This window comes from Prionailurus viverrinus, chromosome A1 (assembly GCF_022837055.1).
Source record: "Prionailurus viverrinus isolate Anna chromosome A1, UM_Priviv_1.0, whole genome shotgun sequence".
NCBI lineage: Eukaryota > Metazoa > Chordata > Mammalia > Carnivora > Felidae > Prionailurus > Prionailurus viverrinus.
In genome coordinates, this window is record NC_062561.1 from 146,296,171 (window position 1) to 146,315,984 (window position 19,814).

The 19,814-nt window shown below is 35.9% G+C and overlaps 1 protein-coding gene across 19 annotated transcripts in view; it reads left to right on the forward strand.

Annotated features, from left to right (window-relative positions):
* Nucleotides 1–19,814, forward strand: part of ATG10 (autophagy related 10) — a 260,981-nt gene that overhangs the window by 65,418 nt on the left and 175,749 nt on the right. The gene's annotated exons all lie outside the window — the stretch shown is intronic.

The following is a 19,814-nucleotide window of genomic DNA, read 5'->3' on the forward strand; positions in this document are numbered from 1 at the left end:
AGATCTACTGAGTCCTTACAGACTCTGAGCCTTCACCCTTTTGGTTTCTCTTGGATCTGAAGACCACAGATGACTTCCATTGCCTATTGATTTTTCTCCAGTGAAATCCTCCCAGGACAACACAGACATGTCCCTTAGCTGATTAATACATAGCTGGAGACTTCTTTGCCTAGTCTGCCTTTAACTCTTTTCCCTTTAAAACTCTATGCCTTTTAAACTATGCTGGATCTGGGTCTCATTCCTTAGGGGACTTTAACCTTGACTTAAAAATCTTCCTAAATTAAATTTTAATAAGGTGCTGATGGCTTGGTGGTTTTCTGGGATACTTTCAATTTTATTTTTATCAAAATGCAAATAGCCTTCTTATATTGTTATTGTTAATAAAGAAATTTTTATATATCTATGGCAAAAGTAAACAAGAAATATGTAAAGAGTACAAAAACTGCCATATGTCCTTTAACTGGATGTAGCCACTATTATAATAAATATCTTTCCACAAATTTTCTGTCGTACAGACATGTACATACTTTTCTTTTTTTTTCAATGCACAAGTAATATATCATAGACTTCTTTACATGTCAGTAAATGTAGAATTCCATAGTTCTTTAAATGGCTTCATTGCATTTCATCCTTTGGATACACCATAATTTTGTAGAGCCCATTCTGAAGTAAAGTACTTGAATTCTAAAATAGAATTGATGGGGATCTAATTGCCTCAACACAAAGGAAGAAAATACTAATGCTTGGAATTCTGAGCATTCTGGTAAAATGCGAGATTACGATTTTCTTGTGAAGGAAGAAAGAACCATTTCCTAGGACCTGTTAAGTCAGACCCATTTGGCAATCCGGCATTAGACTCCCACCTCTCCCCACTGCCTGTGTATGACACTGGCCTAGAAGTAACTCTTGCCAATATAATTCAGTTTGCAAGTTATTCTTGAGGGTATTGTGCTTGGTAATAAGCTAAGTGCCCCTGGGTAGGCGCTCAAATCCTGATTACTGCTTCGTAGTTCAAATAACCAACATTGCATTAGGAAGCTTTTCAATTCATTATATATTAACTTAAAAAATGCACACAGAAATGGTGATTTAAAAGATGAATTACCAGTTTATGCCTAACAAGTTGGCAGAGATTTGAAAAGAACTAAAAAGCAGTGTTGACAGTGTGAGGGAACTGACACTTTCTGGTTGATGTTTCAACTTCACAGAGTTTAAAGACGGGCACATACTACGAAAAATCTATTCCAATTCTAGGAATTAACCTCATAAAATAGAAATCTTTTCAACATTTTCTAACAAATTTCAAACATGAAAAGGTTGCAAGAATTTAGCAGTCAACATCCATATACTCCTCACCTAGAGTCTTTCATTGACATTTGCTGTGCTTGCTTTATTACATGTCTGTCCCTCTATTCATCTATCAGTACAGTTTATTTTTTAATTTAATACTTCTACCTCAAAGTAAATTGAAGAAAAATATTAATAGAATTATTGGAAATGTACACAGAGATTTAACTGCAAGTACATTCATTTCACCATTATTTATACTAGCAAAAAATGGAAACTGTGGAAATACAGAACAATAATGGATTGGTTAATTATGGCACATCTCTGTGATGGCAGTTGTGATTCCGTAGGCCTGGAATGGGCCTGAGAGTTTGCAGTTCTAAAAAGTTCCCGAATGCTGCTACTGCTGCTGGGCCAGCAATCACATTTTGAGAACCACTGCACTGCTCTATAATAGAATGCCTAGCATATTTGAGATGCTGCACAGCTGAGATGGTTAGTTGAACTGATGTATGACAGCATTGATATTGCAGTAATCTTGGTGAGATGAGAGATATCTTAGGTTGGGTTCACCAGAAGCAGAGCTTGAGATGGAGGTGCTTATTCACTGATTTGTTAGGGATAACTTTTAGAAGAGAGTGAGTGACAGAAGCAGGATAGGACAAGGGATAAAAGCTAAGGAAGAATGTGCTCTCAGCTAGAAACTAGCTTGGGTCTGACCCCATGGGAAGCTCTGGAGCACAAACTACACCTAGATTTACTTCTGCTTTGTGTCATTGGGATGGGTCTTTTTGTACTCTGTGACAATTATTGGCTTGTCGGTCATTCATTGGATGAAGTAGAGGTAGACATAGCTTCCCAAGCAGGGTGTCTCCGGTGTTACTAGGTATTCTGCTTTGTGTTATCAGCCAACAATCAAAACAGCTAAGTGGGGATGGGTACACTGGCCTTAAGGGGAGGTGGGTGGGGCCTCAGCAGTGTCCACTGCCAAAGAGTAACCTGAAACCAACAAAATGGGATCTTCAGCGAAATATTTATATAAGTTCTGTATTTAGATGAAAGCAGGGAGATGATATTATTTTGGAAAATGTGTTTATTTTTCATAGAAATATGCCATTATGTTAACATGTATTTGAAATGAACTAATACATATAATATTTTTTAATAATGTTAGTGTTAGTTGCTAATACAGTGAATGCCAATAGATACAACTTTCTTTAAAGCTCATTGGGATCTCCAATTAATTTTAAACATGAAAAGGGATCCTGAGACCAAAAAGCTTGAGAACCACTCATCTAGATCAAGGAACTATTACATTATTACATGTGAAGAACACTGATAACTAAAATGTATAATAAATGAATACACAAGTAAGAGTTAAAACAAATAAATCATAAATAGAATTCATCCATGCAGAGAAGCATCTCAGGGGCCACAGGTGAGCTTGCAAAGATTACTATGAGGAGTATCTGGGGCTTTGGAGACATTAAACTGCAAATGAAGGCCTAGGCAAGTTAGTTGTCTTCAGATACCTAGAAGCCTCTTCTGTGGAAGAAAGAGTAAATTTACTCTGCTTCTGAGGATAGAACTAGTTTGTGTTTGTAAAATATTCTAGATAATTCTCTCTAATGTTTAGTGTTGCCTACAGTGAAATCAGTCAACTTGCAGAGTTGTATACTCCCTCTCCTTTTGTGGAGATATTCAGCAACGGAGTGGATAACCCTCTGTCTGGAATAGTGAGTGGTCATTGACTGAAATGTTGAGATGCTTAAAGCACCAGGCAGATGATGAATGAGTGAAGTGGGTGTATCAAAAGTGGCAGGACTGTGGAGAAGTGGACATGGCATGACTCGTCCAATAGGGGCAGCAGACATACAGCTCCAGGTGGATTTTCAAGACAAGGCAAAGATCTGGATTTTTGTGTGTTGGCTTAATTAAAACAAAAGAAAACAAAACAAAACAAAATTGTGCAGGTCACACAGACTATACCTATGGGCTGCACATGGTCCTCCGGCCACCCGCATGTAACCTAGCCTCTATTATAGAAAGAAGTCCTTTATTGTATAGAAGACTAAGCTAGGGGACTGCTAAGTTCTCTTTAGATTTTAAAGCCCAAAAGTTCCAAATCTGTACACTTCTGATTTAAAAGTTTTTAAAGGAATGACTTTGCTAATAGTTGCTTCAGTTTTGTTTTGTTTTGTTTTGTTTTTATTTTGGCCATGTATGATGTGGGAAATCTACTCACTTCCTTGTCCTAACCAGAACCAGCATTCTTGATTGTAGAAAGATAGCTGGATTCATGATTTTTATGACTACAAAATTATCTCCAATGGTATGTATATAATCATAGGATTTTAAAAATCAAAGTGAAATATAATGGAATGTATAAGTGATTTGAGAAAATCACAATCTATATCCTTTTTGAAATTTTTAAAATGTAATTCAAAATGGTAGTTAAGAGAATGAGAGGGTATACACAATTCTCTGAAATATAATGGCGTGCTGTTTAGAGTTGGCTTTGAGGAATAGGAATTCTTATAGGTTAGTCATATTAGATAAGACAGTTATTGTTGTGGGTGCCTGGGTGGCTCATTTGGTTGAGCGTCCAACTCTTGATTTCAGCTCAGGTCATGATCTCAGGGTTGTGGGATCGAGCCCTGCTTTGGCTCCACTCTGAGTGTGGAGTCTGCTTAAGATTTCTCTCCTTCCTCTGCACATCCCTTGTGCTCTTTCTCTCTTTTTTTAAAAAAAAGGACATTTGTTGTTGAGAGTAGTTAATATGATTTGCTTGTGACATTTCTGAGTTTGTGAAATAACAACAAAGACTTTGGGAATTTTTAAGCAAGGTATTTTCCTTAGCAGTCACCAAAAGAAATCTATTGCCTCAACTTAAAATCTTTGATATAAATGAATTTTTCCTCTTGAAATGGTGTCAGAGATAGGTGTGGAGCATATTTTATTTATTCATTTACTATCTTCATTACTTTAGAGCCTCAGGTTGTACCTTCAGATTACATTTTTTAAAACTATGAAAATGATAGAGTCATAAAGATAGCAATAGCATGCTACTGGAGGAAGGATTTTTGTCCTAGGGCCTTGTAGTTCACTAACTGGGACTTTCCTTAGTCCAGGGCAGGTAGAATATTATAGAAAGCCCTCAACAAAAACAACCTATCATAAATTCCCTGAAGCATAAAGCCGAGAATCAGTAACTGGAGATGATCTCAATTGCCAAAAGAACATATTCAAGAGAATGATGATTTTCTGAGGTAACCAGGTCTTCAAATATACTCATTTGCCCTAAGGATTTTATTAAGTGGCTTCTAGGATGAGTTCTATTTTGTATGTCCAAAATAGACTCCTATGTCATAATGTTGTGTGTATGTGTGTTTAATAATGGAACAAGTGACAAGCAATGGCTCTCAGTATTAACAATTTCTTTGTAAAGCAACTGCTATTTTTAGACTAAAGTATAGACCTGTTGGTAAATGTAACTAATGAGTGATAAGCATGATTACCCCTAGTATTTGGAGATGTAATTATTAAAGCAATGTTAGAATACCAGAAAGCCTTTTATGTTTAATGTGCATTGATACAAATGGACACATGTGTAGTAGTCAGTTTTTATTTATTGATATGATGAATTTAACACTGATAGATAAATGGGTTGTTAAAGAAAATAACTATTAATACAGCAGATCCAATTGCACTCTTGTGTTTTTCTTGAGGTATTTTGATAAAATTAAAAGACAATGCAAATTTTTATTTTATTTAGAGTGTAAATATGCCATAGAGTGATGTGGTATTTGAAAGTGGGGAGTATAGGATATGCTCAAAACCAACTGGGTCCGATTAGGATTTGCAGCTGTAATTAAACTGTGGATTATTACACTAAATATAGTATTTATTATAAAATTATAAATTTTATATTATAAAATATATTATAAAGTATTTTATATTTTATATTATTTATTATAAAATTATGTTTGTTAAGTTATTCTTAATACTCGCCAGAAAGTACATATAAAGACAGAAAGTACATATAAAGATGTGGCACTAGAACTGCTTGATCTAATGAAATCTTAGGGTTAAAGCAACTTAGTGTTCTCTTGTGAAGCCAGGGAGTCGTACAGGGAAATGTTTCACTTTCCTGAATCTTCCTTCTTCTCTGGGCCCTACGTACCTGAATGAATATTACTTTGCAAAATTCAGAGTGTGTTAGGTTAATTGAGAACCTATCGCCTTAATGTCTTTTTAAAAAAATGATTTATTTTTGAGAGAGAGAGAGAGAAAGAGAGAGAGACTGAGGGAGGGGGAGAGAGACAGGGAGACAGAGGATCTGAAGCAGGCTCTGCACTGACAGCAGTGAGCCCCATGTGGGGCTTGAACCCATGAACCATGAGATGATGACCTGTGCTGAAGTTAGATGGTCCTCCAACTGATCCACCCAGCTGCTCCCCTAAATGGCTTCCTAAGGTTAGTTCTACGCTGGAAATTCTCTGTACTATTTTTTCCTTGGCAAAGAGAGAATCTATTTTTTGAGAGAAATCAAGATGAGTCAATTCAGGTAGATAACTAATTTTTTTTCTATTTATCAAGTTAGTAGAAAAGCTTTTGTAAAGGCACCTGGCATGGCCATTGTATTTTATCTCAGCAGCAAGTTATATTGGAAAGTTTCCTTTATGTATAGCTCTAATATTGAGGCTTTTTAAAAATCAAAAGTAAGGTTATTTCTAGCCATAGATGTGTACTTGAGAGAATACTGGGCTGATATATATTTTTTTAATTTTTTAATGTTTGTTTTTAAGAGAGAGAGATAGAGTGCGAGCAGGGGTGGGGGTTGTGGGCTGGCCAGAGAGAGAGAGAGAGAGAGAGAGAGAGAGAATCCGAAGCAGGCCCCAGGCTCTCAGCTGACAGCAGCAAGCCCCACGTGGGGCTCAGTCTCATAAACCATGAGATCGTGACCTAAGCCAAAGTCAGACACTTAACTGACTGAGCCACCCAGGCACCCCTGAACTGGTATTTCTGTATCAAAATCTGACAAGCTTTCAATGTGGAATGTTTATGTCCAGTTATCAAGTTCTAACAGGAACCAATTGTTTCTGAGGAAGGACACTTAATGTATTACTTTAGTTGTTCTAATTGTATGTTCCTACTGTTTCTTATAATGAGTTTGAGATGCTTTCCATGAAATACTTTAAGAAATATACTTAATGGATTGATTGAGGGTTTCAAACTTTATTTGGGTACTTTCTCATGGAGAATTTCTGAGCAGGATATCTTGATTTTACAATCAAATCTAAAATAAATGAAAGTGAAACCATTATTTTGCACTTCTTTCTCCCCCTTTGATTTTTAAAAATTTTTACTTAATTTCATTTTTTAAACAAGAGAAAGAGAGTGCACATGAGTGCAAGCAGGGGAAGGGGAGAGGGAGAGGGAGAGAGAATCTTCAGCAGGCTCCATGCCTAGCCTGGGGCCTCTTGCGGGGCTTGATCCCATGACCTTGGGATCATGACCTGAGCTGAAATCAAGAGTCAGACACTCAGGACACCTGGACTTTGGCTCAGGTCATGATCTCACAATTTGTGAGTTTGAGCCCTGCTGCATCAGTCTCTGCTGATGGCTCGGAGCCTGGAGCCTGCTTTGAATTCTGTGTCTCCCTCTCTCTCTGCCCCTTCCACATTCAGACTCTGTGTCTCTCTCTCTTTCTCAAAAATAAATAAACATTAAAAATTAAAAAAAAAAAATGTTGGATGCTCAATTGACTGAACCACTCAGGGACCCCAGAATTTTTTTTTTTTTTAAGCCAGTGGAAACTCAGTGTATGGTTGGGGATAGGATACATTGCTTGGAATATATTACAATGAGATTTGATCTTACAAAAGATTAAATAGAATCTAAAATATTTGAGTTTTCAGAATTATTAATTATATTTAAAATCCTTTTTTTTCCCTTAGTTAAATTGAAAAAGTTAATTAAAAGATTATTTTCTGGAGTAAAAGAAATATCCATTAGCATAATTTTCTATGCAGGGCTCAAAAACAATGTTGTCATATACTCTAAAGAAATTGAATGTTACAATGGAAATGTGTGATCTCATGGTGAACTGTAATCTTCTAGATGTTTAGAGGGTTGTTTTCTTGGTAGCTTGAGTGAAATTAGTTACTTGTTGGGATTTTTTTTTAACTGTCAGATAAAGATTAACTGTTGTACAGAATATTATTTTACTGTGGAACCATTGCTCAGAACTAGGGACAGTTATGCATATAGATGGCTACTTACATAGTAGGACTCTATAGCTCCCCATATTTCTCCCACTAGTACCTGAAGTGCCCACTATTAAAGAGCTTTATTAAAAACACAGATATATATATATATATATATATATATATATACATATATATATATGTATATATATATATATATATTTTTTTTTTTTTTTTTTTTTTCAGGGAGAGAGCAAAACATTTTCAAATTGGGTTAGTGGTTCCAAACCCTACTGCTGAAGTCTGAGCACTGATCTGGTTAGATTACTCTGATCACCACTGTGTCCTTACAATCTAGCCCAGTGTCTGGCATATAAATGCTGGAAACTAATATAGCCTGTATTTTAATTTTTGTAGATTGAACTCTCTAGAATTTCCCATCTAATATACTGCTAACTTAACTAAAAGTCCGCACTGTTAGAATAAATATTTTATCATTATTAACTTACAAAGTTTTGGGGAATATTTATTAAAGTTTATTTCTGGATTTATGTGCCTAAGGTAGTAGACTGTGGAAAAAATGAAGTATTGGACTTTGTTACAGTTTTTCAAAGTGAAAAGCTAAGAGGAAAAACTAAGAATAAGGCATCAAAGTGTTTTTAACAATATTGCTTCTGATTGCATAAATGGGACATGGGAACTTCAATAATGTTTTTCCATATGGTGCTTGCAAATTTGCTATTTTAGAGGTATTCTTTGCTCTTAGCACATTGTTAGTCTTTTGTATTTGTGATAAGCATTGAGAAGTTACATCTAGTTCTAGCTGACCTCAAAGGAGTCTTAGTTGCAGAGTACAGGTTTGTCTCAGCTATAGTTTAGAATGGATTGGAAAGAGTAGGAAGGCTATCAAGCTGGCAGTGCTACATAAAGAATGTCTAGATGGATGCCTAAAAGAATGCCTTCTTTGGCTGGTGGGTCAGAGGGTACAGCAGCCTGGGTAATTAAATGTGGTCTCTCTTCTCTTGTTGCTCATCCCCAGCATATTTTGAAGGAAGAGAAGTTGTAATCTGAAAGTTGTAAGACTCTTGGATGAGAGAGTTAAAATGACCATTGATTAATCTTGAAGTTCTATTATTAATGCTTTCTTTCCAGTAACTATTTTTGAAATAAGTAGTTCACCCTCAGCATCACTTTGGGTTTGTTAGATGTGAAACAAAAGAGAAAAAATATAATGATGATCTCAAACTATGTAATTCTCCTGTTTATAGACTTATTTTTAACTATATTTATACTTTTCTCCCTCTGAATGTGCTCTGTACAGTGTTTTTGTCTCAAGACCCTCCATGATATCAGTCCCTTTTTTATTTCTCTTGCTTTCTTACTTAGTCTTGACCTTGCCATCTCAGTAATGCCCACAACACCTAAGTTCCATGGTCCCACATTTTTATGCCACACTTATGTTTCCACTTCTCTGTTCTATAATCCTGTCTCACCTCTTTCCTTCACTACCTGATTTCTTGAATAAGCAATCTGTAATACCTTCACTCTTGTCACTCATTTCAACTTCAAGTCTTTTTCTATTGACTTCTATCAAAATCAAGCTATGGAAATTGATTTCTTCTAAGTTACTAGTTACCTTGTAATCACCACATCTAGTGTTCTTTTCCCCCTTGACCACACTGCAACGTTTGACGCTATTGACTAAGACCTTTCTTCATAAATTCTCTCTCCTTTTTGACTTTGTGACACTGATGACAAAGTATTCTTTTTATTCTCTCTTTCTAACAGTTTATTATCACTATTATTCTGTGGCTAATATCTTCCTGAAGTCAGAATCCTTGGGGAGTGCTGAAGGTCAACTCATACAAACAAAGATGAATCCAGAGGGCAGGGTGGAGGTGAAAATGAGAAGCCAAGTCAAGAGTCATGACTACAGAACTTGGGCAACTACCTCGAATAAAGCTGAAGTGCCCATAGCTTTTCAGTTTGACAGCTGGCATTTTGACAAATCAGACTGACTTAAAAACACATGGGTGGAATCTGGCAACAAGAAACTTGAGGGCTGGGATTCCATCTGTTCCTTTGTCCCTTTGGCTGCCTTATGAACCCATTGACCAATCTTTGTTTCTACACTGACTTTCAATATTTAGGGAAGAGGCTGTAGCACATGCTGGACATTCTTGAAGTGTGATACTAACTTCCAAAATGTTTTTCCAAATCATACTCATTTGGTGACACAAGGTGTTGGAATTGACCTGGCAGGAAGTCTAGTATCTTGGGGATTTTTTTGTTTTTGTTTTTGATTGTTTTGTTTTGTCTTTCTTTCTTTCTTTCTTTCTTTCTTTCTTTCTTTCTTTCTTTTTTAACTACTTATTACATCTCAGGTTCTGGGGAATGGCTGTCGGAGATCTACATGGTGGTGAGTGTAGAAGGGAATGTTGGTAAGCAAGAGTGGCTCTGCATTAAAAGTAATTTGGGGCTGCACATGTGAGTGTTGAGACTTTAGACTGATTTGAGAAGTAGAGTTTTTCATATGGTTTGACTAAATCTCCTCTTCTGAGGAGCAATAGGCTGTCTGTGTTAGGGCCTCGACCAGATTGTTGGTATGTTGTTAGGTTCCTGAATCTGGGATCTCCATGCAAGTTAATGAGGAGGACTGAGAAACAGAGAGACAGACCAAGTCAGAATCTATTAATGAAAGCTGAGATTCAAACACCAAGAAGAGTAGTACAAACATTTCCCCCCAAATTAGAGGGAATGATGGTGTCACAGGTTTGAAGTTAGGCAGAGATGAAACTGCAGTAAGGTTAGGTGGGGAATAAGGAGGACATGAGTGATTGCCCCAGCCATTCTGGAGTGTGCTGGATCTTCTTTGCATTTCACGAATGAATAGTATTTGAGTGTGTCAGACAAGTTTAAAGAGTTAGGAGGAGTCAAAAGGCAGTGTGAATATGTGGGTAGGAGAATCAGATGAGTTCTATAATTTGAATGTGCTTTCTCCTAGCTCTGGTCCTTGTCTGTGTTCCCTGTTTTAGTCTTTTGTTTGTTTGAGGGTATCTGGTGAGTCTTTCTGGATGTTCTACAGCTGTTGCCGATATTGGTTGGTAGCTGAGGGTTATTTATATCTTTGCTTAGAGGTGATAGGAAGCAACTTAGTGGAAGCTGTAGTCTCTAGTGTTATCCCCCTACTCAACTGCTCAAATCCTTGAGCATAGGATTCATAGCTTAAACTTACCCTGTAGCATTTTCTCAGAGAATCATTTTGAATGAGGGGTCTACCAGAAAAACTATTATAAAGAACTACCAATAGAAAGTTTTATTCTATAGAAAGGCTTTTCTTGTGAAAATATCCAATGTGGCATTATTGCTCTATGATAGGTATTTTGCGAAATAAAAAGGTAAAAAAAAGTGAGAATATACTTGTCTGAAATATGTTGTTTATAGAAGCTCCAAAGTATATTAACATGAAATTTCAATTTTTCCAAAAAGACCAAAAATATCATATTCGACAGAAGATCTTTTTTGAAAAAAGTTTACACAGCTTCCATACTTGTATGTATGATTGGTAGTTTAGTGCTCTTTTTAAAAATAATAAACAAATGAATGTTTCAGGAAACCTGTGCTAGACTGAATCAGGTGGAACTGATTTAATGTTATGGATAATTGCATAATTAGTGCTATAAAAAATAAACCATACTATCTACTTGATGGACTGGAGCTGCTGTGAAGGAGGTGTGTAATTATACAATCAGCATCCTCCTCCTATGCTGATTCTAGGTAATCCTTTTTCTGCCTTGTCTGAGAAGGGGCTTCCTGTCTTGTGTTTCCTGATGTTATTTAAGTGAACAGAACTGAGCATTGAATAGTTTCCAGTCCCTTGGTAAGTCTTTCCCTGTCCTGTTTCTATGTGAGTGCATCCTTTGAGACCAGTGGCTTTCATACTTTTTGATATAAACCCACAATAAGAAATGCATTTTATAGTAGGACCCAGTATATTGCATATGCACATACCTGAAACCAAGGCTTATGAAACATTTTTTTTTAAAATATAGCCTGTTTTACTAGTTATTCTGCTGTATTTAATTTTTTAAAAAATGCTCATCGAGGCCCACCACTTGATTTCAGAACCTGCTAATGGCTTATGACTCTTATTTGGAAAATACTGCCTAGACTTTTGGTGATTACTAATGTTAGTTGAAAGGATTCTGAGAGTAGTGTAATGGGGCCGCCGTGGGCTTTGGGTAGCAGGTGGCATGGCATGGTTGAAAGAGCAAGGGCTTTGGAGTTGGGCAAATTTGGTTTTAAATCCCAACCTTCCCTCATTTTAGCTGTGTACTTTGAACATGTTACTGAACCTTTTTGAGCCTCAAATCCCTCATCTGTAAACCTGGGCCCCCAATACTTAAGGGAGTCAGGAGGTGGGGAATCGGGGGCTGAGCATAAGTGGGGTTGATGTGTGCATTAAATGATATCATGGAAGAAACAACTGGCCAGTGCTGTGAAAATAAAACACAGTGCTTCATAAAGTTTATATTCCTTTCTCCGCTCTTTCTCAACATCAAACATATCAACAGTCGAAGGGTACTGTAACAGTCCCTGCCTCAAGGGGTGGTTTATGAGGATCAAATAGGATAATGGGTGCAAGGATTAACAAATGTTAATTTTTATTAATGCAACTTAAGGCAGCTTTACTGTTTCAGAGTAAATGTGTGCAAGTGGATAGACTTCTACAAGGTTAATTGACAACACTGGGAAACAAAACTGGTGCTGAATTTCTGTGTTGTGTTGTGACTGTTAGCAGCAAGGATTATTTTGAAATACAGTGGTATCGTGTGTTGATACTGGAGAGCTGCTACCAAAGCTGCCAAAGTATGATTTATAACAGAGCCCATTATAAATTGCTGTATACAAGTTGTTCCATATTACATCATATGTAGAATTTAAAGAAACTTTAAAATTAGTCAACAAAGGATTTTACTTCATCAAGACCTGGAAAATGAATATCAGAAGACAACTAATTACCTCTTGTATAATATTTGTGAAATTTTCTTTACCTTAACCAGAATATAGTATATTACTATAATTGTGAGGGTAAAAAAAAATTTAACCTTCATCTTACTGCATGAAATCTTGGAGAGGGGAGAATTTTCATTGTACAATTGTACATGGTTCTAAAACCACCTCCTTTTGTTTAAATGTGTTATAGTTTTTACTACTTCTGAAATAGTTCATGACTTTGAAGTGCTGTTTCCTCACTAGTTCCAATTTTTAACTTTCTCACCTGAAATGAAATTTCTTGGTCTCTATACTGTCTGTGCTCCTCTCTTCCATGCATTTTTTTCTCTGAAGTTGTACTGATATTGTGATTATTTAGTGGTAACCTGGGCTTTGTTGGTCATGGAAAGGGATATAAATCAGCCAAGGCAAGTATGAAGCAATGGCAGCTACAAAGCATCTTTATGTCTTATTTTCCACGGTGTCCAGTCTCTACTTGCTCTGAAATGTCTCAGTCTCACGTTAGGCATATGTTGGTTGATTGTACTTAATTTCCCTGACATTTCTGTTTTCAGATGCTTCCATCACATTAAGAAATACCCTAATGCTTGTGTTAAGTTCAAATCACCCTTACAGGCATTCAGAAGAAAAGGCCCGGCTCCTTTAAGACAGAAACACCTTTTTCTCAGCCAGAAAGCTCATTGTAAAACTGAAGGGCTTACCCAAAAAGGGCTTTAATGTAAATTGAATATTGATAGAGAAAGGAGGTTAATTAGCCTTAGTAACTTGGTTGCTAAGGAAGCATTTTCCTGATTGGGAGGGAACTCTCCTGGGTGTTCTGCATCTTGTTGTGGGCCTAAGACGCTTTGTTTTATCTCTTGCTTTCTGTTTCTGAGTTGGAAGAGGAAAGAGCAGAAAGCTATCATAGGGATGAAAAGCTGTGGGAAGCAGATGGTTGTTCTCTCTTAGCTACAGAAAGAGAGAGCTAAATACTGACTAGCAACAAGCCAACGCCAGCAAGGACTCTTTGTTTAAGGCAGACAGTTGGAAATACCATGAGGGCAAGATATAAAGAACTTGCATGGGAGAACATAGAGAGGTTGGACTAGGGTTTTTTCAGTCCCTGAAAACATTGCAGGTGAGAGAAATTAAAGGCCGTTGTGAATGGATATCCAACAACCATGTCAAATAATAGGATTACATGTTTTCAACATGGTTGAGGTTATTAAGAGAAGTTATTTAGCTTGTATTTATTTTACATTTGGAAGATTTTATTCTCTATTATATATGAAATTTGGTAGATTTAGAATTTGTTAATCTATATTTTAATAAAGAATGTTTAGTTACAGATATTGCTTTATGTTACATGGTTTATTGTTTAGTGTAATAGAAGTGACTTTGAAGTTAATAAATTAAAATTTTTCCAGTGAAATACTTTTTTTTCAAAACAAAAATGTCTTTGAATATCGACTAATCCATGTATGCTAAATTCTCTGGTTATCTTTAAGTAATTTGTGAAAGATTATTTCCACGTACTAAATGGTACTTGACTAACCTCAGGGAGTTAGTGCCTATAGTTTACTTAATTTCTTTTTTTTTTCATTCACTGCTTTGTTCAACAAATATTTTTTTGAATATCTGTTGAGCACCAGGCATTGTGTTAAAGGGTACCAAAAGAAATAAAGCACTCCTAGGAGGTAGTGATGCACTTCTTAGGAGAATTTGGAAAATGAAAATAGTTTTGCTGGCATTTTATGGTCTGTGTTAGATTTTCTAGGTTTTCTTTATTGTTAGCGTTGAATATTATTATTTGTTGTACTGATTACTGTATTATTTGTTGTCTTTAGTTTTTATGGCACTTTTAAATTATAAAATTCTTCTCAGCACTGTTATTTGGATTGATTTTAATAGACATAGACTTAAAAATACAGCTAGAATTTTGTGGCTCCTCTTATGACCCTGGATAGGGTCCTCATTGATAACCTGTCTGGAATTTACCTGGTTTTCCTGGCCATTCAGTTCTTATATGCTGAGTGTGATAGGAGGATCTCAGTGGAGAAGCAAAATTTGGTGATCCTTTTGAAGGCCTCTGATTATAATAATATTCTCAGAGAAGCTAGTTTACCATGGAATTACTTAAGTATAACCAGAGGACTTAGTAAATATCAGTGATGACTCTAACACTACAAGGCCAGATGGCATTATCAAGTAAAACACATTAATAGAATAATAGACTAAATTGGACACCTTCAATAAGATAGGGATAGAATAATATATTAAATGTATGGAGAGTACTCACTGGTCTCCTTCCTTTTTTTTTTTTTTTTTTTTAGGTTTATTTTTTTGAGACAGAGTACACATTTGCACATGTGTGAGTGGGAGAGGAACAGAGAGAGAGAGAGGGAGAGAGAGAATCCCAGGCAGGCTCTACACTGTCAGTGTAGAGTGGGACTCAGGGCTTGAGCACCACAACTGTGAGGTCAAGAATAAGTTAAGCTGAAATCAAGAATTGGTTGCTTAATGGACTAAGTCACCCAGTCGCTCCTCCTTCCTTTTTAATGTGGAAGTACGAGTACATTCTGATAGTTAAAAAAATTTGCATGCTAGGTCCACACATTTTCAGATTTATCTGCTCCCTAATTCTAATCTTACTTCACAATCTATTGGTTTAGACATTTTATATCCTTTGCAACTTGGATTATCTTTTAAAGATTTGAAGTTTAGTAAATGAACAGTGTCTTCAGGAGAAAGGAGAGCAACAATTATGAAGTTTGATGTTAAAAGGTAAATATTTTGTAGATTTTGAGCACAGTGATGAATAATGAGAGAGCACAATGAGAGAAACGGAGGTTAGTAATGACAATATTTAGTGACCCTTTGGATGTCACATTTATTTTACTCTGCATTATTTTATAATAAGAGTATTGTTTATTTTTTTGTAGCTGTTAGAGAGACTGCACTGAGCTGAGATTAAAAAAATTTTTTTTTAGAACTCAACTGCTTCTATTAAGATGAAGCCCAGCTAGTAAACTCATTAAGTAAGGACCCTAGGCACTCCTCTGGTGCGGAGACTGAAAGCACAGTATTGCAGACATCTTTGCATCACGGTCATGAATGACCTTGAAGGAAGCCAGCACTTCATAAAGCAAAATCCTCTCTGTGGCACTTCGTTTTGATTTGATTGATGCTTTAGAAAAAGCTGTAAGATTTTCTTTTCTTTATAGTGTGGGGGCTATACTCCTTACACTTCATAGATTTTTGCACTTGTCTGGAGTATTTTGTTGGCAGGTTCTTATAGGTTCTGATCTTTCACTGACTACAGTGCAAGTAAGCAGTGAAATCACTCTCCTTTGATCAATTATTATTAGGGAGTGAGGTCTTGGTGCATTGGGATCATAGTTTTTACGAATGGAAGAATACTGACTTTCTAACTTGAGTGTAATACAATAATTTTTCTTCCATCATAATCTTTCCATGCATCTCAGTTGGCTGAAGGGTCTTTAATACTGAGGTTTTATGATTTATATTATTCAAAGGATATTTATTTCTGTCTAGCCACTATCCACTGTACTTTCTTAGATTGATAGCTTCCCTCCTTTTAGTTTTTACCTTAATGTCCAGTGTAGGTTTTTAGTATACGTTTTTATATCCAAAGAAGAGAACACTAGAAATCTTAGATGATGAAATGATTATTTTACCTCTTCAGAGTTACTTGGTCATCTCCTACATAAGCAGTTATAAGTAAGGATCATGCAAAGGTGTAATCATTCATTTGTCTGCTGTGACCACTGCTGTAGGAACGCCAGGAGAAAATTCTTTAACATTTGGCTGTGGAAAGTGTGTAAAGGCTATATTGGGATCCTTGGGGCTAGGTGTTTAGGAATTAACATATACATTACGGATAGGTAGAGGTGTAACTCATATCAAGTACAATCTGGTGTATTGAAGAGATCATTTGGAACCTTCTCCTCTCCACCAGGGAGCCTGGTTCAGCCCAGGACTCCAAACCTCAGTGCCTCACTTTCCCACTTTGGGATCTGAATTTGCTATTCCTGACCTATTTCTCCTAACCTGACACTGAATTTTGCATCTTGATTGGCCCACCATTCTGCTTTTCCTTATACTTGGTCCTGTATGAATCTCCATTTATTTTTGACCTTGCCCTTGTAGTTTGATTCAAATTCCTGGTGTTTCTTCCTTTGTTTTGCAGTTTGATACGATGCTGTATGGTTCTATCCGAACTAAGCCAATCAGTCAGGTTTTTTGATGGACTTCCAGTCCTAATCATTAAACTTCTGTCTTATGAAGATAAAAGGCCCCTTGGCCGTAGCAATCCATATCTCCAGGAATTCTGTAAAGCGACTGTGTGAGAAATTTTAAAGACGGTAGTAAAAATATGAGAGGTGTAATTTAGGAATACCTAAATACTTATCTCTTAGATCTTCCCAATTTGTTGAACCCAGAAATAGCTCAGTAAATAGGTACTTAGCCAGCCTGTTTTTTTTTTTTTTTATTTTCCTTCAATTACTTGATTAACATCATGTCTCATGGGCAGCTTCATTTTGAAGACCCTCTTGAGAATCTTTGCACATGTTTAATTTATTCTCAGTCCCTTATATAATATATTTTCTGGCTGATGGACATCTAGATTTTTCTCTTTTAAAAGTACACTGTGAATGCATTGAGATAAATAAGTTCTCAGCCTTTTATACAACTGTTAGTGATTTTTCTTTCTTTTCTTAACTAAACTACTGAAATGGTTAGAAATCTATTTACTTTCATGAACTAGAAAGCAAATCAGTAAGTATGGAAGACTGAGGTTTTAGTAAATAGAGATATATTTGTAATTTTTCCAGATAGTCACAATCAAGGTTTTCTTAGAGACTGATTTTGTAAAGTAGGTATATAAACAGTTATAGCAGAAAATTCAAACTTATTAATGGTACATATAGAAAAGAGAATTGCAATAGGTACTCAATTTCTAAGAAACTATTGCTCTATTAAGTTTATAAAATAACAATGGACATTTGCAAAATTCTGGTAAAAAGTTTAAGAAAGGCTTTTAGAAAAGTTTTTCTAGCTTTGTTCAAAAGCTATGTTAAAAGACTATTGTATTTATTTCTAATTATTTCATATTAGGTCCTCAAATGCATTTAAAATGTCAAAATATTTTATTTTTACTTGTGAATTGATTGTTGGTTAATTACAATATGCATTTTGGAGTAATAATGAATTAGAATGGGTACTATTGAATTAGAATAAAAACTTAAGAATTTTAAACAGATGTGACTATGGATGTTACATAAAAAGTCTTTAAAAAAAATTAACAGGGTCAGTGGTGGATTCATTACAAGGCGTTTGAAGGAATTTTTCACCAAAGGATCCTTTCCCATTACTCATCAATTCAGTTCTCAACTTTTATTGGATAAGTACTTTGTACTACTTAGTATAAAGAAAAATCAAGACATTATTCCTACTTTCAAAAATTATTTAAAAGCTACATATTTTAATAAACATTTGAGTGGATTCTACAAAGAGAAAATATTTTCTGTTACTATGTTACTGTTATTAATAAGCCAATTATAATTCATAATATTAAATAATGGAATAAAACTAAAAGTGGCAATAGAATTAACAAAACCATGAAAAACAACAATAGACAAAATAGTAATAGCTTTAGGGATATAACTGAAATACAAAATATATGTATATTATAATACTGTTTTGCATGTGCCTGAGTGATTATGTTTTAAGGATGTATTTTGATTATATGTTCTGCCTAAAAGTACCTGCAAAATATAGTGACTTTATTTACTTATTTTATTTATTTATTTAAAGTTTCTTTATTTTTTATTTTTTTTTTTAATTTTTTTTAACGTTTTATTTATTTTTGAGACAGGGAGAGACACAGCATGAACAGGGGAGGGTCAGAGAGAGGGAGACACAGAATCTGAAACAGGCTCCAGGCTCTGAGCCGTCAGCACAGAGCCCGACGCGGGGCTCGAACTCACAGACCGCGAGATCATGACCTGAGCCGAAGTTGGTCGCTTAACCAACTGAGCCACCCAGGCGCCCCATAAAGTTTCTTTATTTTGAAAGAGAGAGCTCACACACATGAGTGTGAGCAGGGGAAGGGCAGAGAGAGAGGGAGTGAGAGAATCCCAAGCAGGCCCCATGCTGTCACTGAGAAGCCTGACGCGGGGCTCGAACTCACGGACCGCGAGATCATGACTTGGGCCGAAGTCGGCCACTTAACCGACTGAGCCACCCAGGCGCCCCCAACCTTAACCTTATATATCATGCAACATCACTTTTTTCACATTGTCTTAGTCAGAAATGAGTCTCAGATCTCCCAGTTTCAAAGGCAGGAAACCACACAGGAGCCTGTATGTACTCAGAAGACATGGCTTATTGTGAGGTGGAGGAGGAGAAAGAGGAAGGAGGAGCTACTACAATGTGTAGTATTCATTCATAAGTGCATTATAATCATCATATGTTTGATAAAATTTATATCAGCATACTTCCAAAATTAAAATTCATGCTAATTTTATAAAGAACAATATTTTACGGCTGAATTATATATTCATCTGTAGGTTAGTAAGGGTTTTAATTGCATTGAGAAAAATAAATCTTACAAAAATATTTGCCTAATGTTTTCATTTTAATATATATTGAATATATTCTGGGTACAGAGTATTACCCAATTCATTAGGGGAAAAATACAGGGAATTATAAGATCCTACTTTACAAGACCCAGAACTCAAACAAGTATTAGCTTTTGAGGCAAGGGCAACACATCAAGAGTAAAATAGTAACCCACAGCAGTGACATAAGTTTTCAAGGAAGAGAGAGATAAATATGGTCTGAAATTATTTACAAAGGCTTCATAACAGAATTGAAACTAAGCTAAAGACTGAAGACTGGGTGAAATTTTGGGTAAATGAAAAGTCCAAGGATGATGTAAACTCAAGTATGTAGAATCACTCAATATCTTGAAAAGTGCTATGTAATAATAGCAATTGTTATTAATGGGACTTGAGGAGATCCATTCCCAAATGAATGGAAGACATCCATGTAAGGTATGGCTAGATTGCAGAGAGCTTTTATATTGATATCTGTTGTTTTCCCCTGTTCACCACTCATTTTTCACTTCTCTGATTAGGTACTTTTATTTTCTCCCAACTGATTCATTTGGCGAATATTTACTGAGCTCATACTGTATTTCAGACACTGTTCTATATGCTAGAGATATAGTGGTGAATCTCACTGTCAAAACCTAGCCCTTAGGTATCTTCCCCTACGTTCCCCAACTGGGAATTGTTT